This window comes from Lipotes vexillifer, unplaced genomic scaffold (genome assembly GCF_000442215.2).
Source record: "Lipotes vexillifer unplaced genomic scaffold, Lipotes_vexillifer_v1.1 scaffold382, whole genome shotgun sequence".
NCBI classification, from domain to species: domain Eukaryota; kingdom Metazoa; phylum Chordata; class Mammalia; order Artiodactyla; family Lipotidae; genus Lipotes; species Lipotes vexillifer.
Genome location: NW_006780611.1, coordinates 6,375,983 through 6,378,284, shown reverse-complemented (window position 1 = coordinate 6,378,284; position 2,302 = coordinate 6,375,983). Strand labels below are relative to the sequence as shown.

At 55.4% G+C, this 2,302-nt stretch overlaps 1 protein-coding gene across 1 annotated transcript in view; it reads right to left on the bottom strand.

Moving 5' to 3' along the window:
• Window positions 1-1,717, bottom strand: part of TTLL1 (TTL family tubulin polyglutamylase complex subunit L1) — a 37,557-nt gene extending 35,840 nt beyond the window's left edge. The window contains exon 1 of the mRNA XM_007453938.1: window positions 1,591-1,717. The gene's annotated coding sequence lies outside the window, so the exon portion shown is untranslated. The remainder of the gene's footprint in view (window positions 1-1,590) is intronic.
• Between the last annotated feature and the right edge of the window lie 585 nt (window positions 1,718-2,302).

Genomic DNA, 2,302 nt, shown 5'->3' with positions numbered 1-2,302 from the left:
CTTTGCACCTGCTGAATCCTCAGCACCCAGAACAGTGTCTAGCAATAGCAGGCTCTCAACCAATATGTGACGAATTAACAAAAATAAAAACGTGAATTCCCTCCACACACACAATCAAACAAGCACTGTTTGTGCCAAGCAGTGAAGTAGGCGCAGCCCAGCCCTACAGGGGCTGTAAGTCCCAAGACCCAGGAAACCATCATCCATAAACACTTCCACAGCTTTACCCTGGTGAGAAATAGGAGGCCGGGAGTTTAGCTGACTTCCGCTGAGCAAGGGAACATCTTGGGAAATCTCTGTGCCTACAACCCCAGGAGGACAGAACGCTGCCAAGAGGCCTTTTCCCTCCTGGAGTTATGACTACTCCCAGACAAAAGTTAGAACAACCTCTGAGGAGAAATAGCGGAGGGCGGGAGACTCACCCTCATGGGAGTCACTTCACTCTTCTGGGTCCAGCCATCGGAAAATGGGAGCAGTCTCTGCCCTCATCCCCCTACCCCAGACACTTTGATCACTATCAGTTTCAATAAAGTCCCAGCTGGACTTCCCTGGTGGCGCAGTGGTTGAGAGTCCACCTGCCGATGCAGGGGACACGGGTTCGTGTCCCGGTCCGGGAAGATCCCACACACCGGGGAGCGGCTGGGCCCGTGAGCCATGGCCACTGAGCCTGCGCGTCCGGGGCCTGTGCTCCCCAACGGGAGAAGCCACAACAGTGAGAGGCCCGCGTACCGCAAAAAAAGAAAAAATAAAGTCCCAGCTAGGCCAGGATCCTAGGACACTTGCATTCTTTTCCAGCTAGTTAAGTCTTTTTTGAAAAGGCAAAAAAGAGCCATCTTTAAATAAAGTAACAATATAAATGACGACTTCACATCAGTGCCGTGCAGCATTCGGTCGCAGCTGTGTTGCCCTGTCCGTCTCCTCACCCCCATGCTCCACGTACCTGTTTACCAGTGCCTGTAACTCCCTGAGTGCAGGGCAGGGCCAATCTTTTTGTACTGCCACAACCCAGCACCCAAATGTGCTCATTAAATATTTCCTGAACAAAGAACCTCTTTGCAAACAAACCTCCAAACGGCTTACAACGACCAGATACTTTTAGGTCTAGAATGAATTCCCTGTAATGCCACAGCTACTCTAGGGGTGTATGACTACCACCACCCCACCCCTTCTAATGATGGGAAAACAGTCCCCCAGAGACAGGTGAGCAGGGCGGGGAACACTTATCTCCTGTCTCCTGTCCAGAGCTCTAGCCACAGGTACACCGCGCCCTGCAAGATGCCAATAGGAACAATACAGATTGAAAATGAATGAAAAAGCCTAGGAACAATGAAATTCTGGGATAACCAATAAGAAGAATGCAATTACAAGGATCGAGCGGCACAAGTTGTCATAGGAACTCGGAGGAGGAAGAGGGGCACAGTGGTCAGCGCACGCTTCCCGGGGAACGCGAGTCCAGCGAGCAGCATCTAAACCGCACCCTCGCGGCCCCGTAGAGCAGGGCCCACAATCGTTCGCGCATGCGCACTCGCCCACCCGGCACGGCCACACCCTCGGTCCCCGGAGGCGGCGGCCTCGGCGGCGGGGCCTCACCTGTGGGCACACAGCGCGGAGGAGCGCCCAGAAGCGCGGAGCACGGCGGCCCCGCGCCGCGGCCCGGCCCCGCCTCCAACCCCACTCGGCGCTCAGAGGACGCGGACCGCTACCCAGCGCGGACCGGATCTACTTCCGGGGCGGCGCCCTGGCAACCGAAGACGCGGCTTTGCCAGCTCCGCGACTGCTTCCCGGGTCAGACATTCCCTGCCGGTCTCTACACCACAATGCCGGTGGCACGCTACGCCCGGCGCTGAGATCCTACGAGGAGTCAGTCGTCCACCCCCGGGAGCCTTGCAATCTTCAGGGCCCAGAAATGAGGTTGCGAGGGGTCGGGATCGAGCCTGATAGTGGGAGGTAGAGCGGTATGATGCCTGGGGCCCTGGGTCCAGTCGGCTCTTTATCCCCTCTGCTGCTCAGCTTCAGTATCTGTAAAACTAGGACTGTTCATAGCACCTCCCGAGTAGGGTTTGTTGTAAGGATAACAAGTTGTGCTCAGCAACCAGTAATCAATAAATGGCCTACTCAAAGGTAACCTCATTGGTGAAGTGTTCCCTGAGTGTGGGACAGGTTTAGTTCCTCAAACTAGATTTTTAAAACGCCTTCTGTTAGGAAGAGGCAGCCTAGCCTAGTGAGACATTTAAAACGGAAGCCAGGGGAATTCCCTGGCGGTTCAGTGGTTAGGACTCCGCGGTTTCACTGCCGAGGGCGC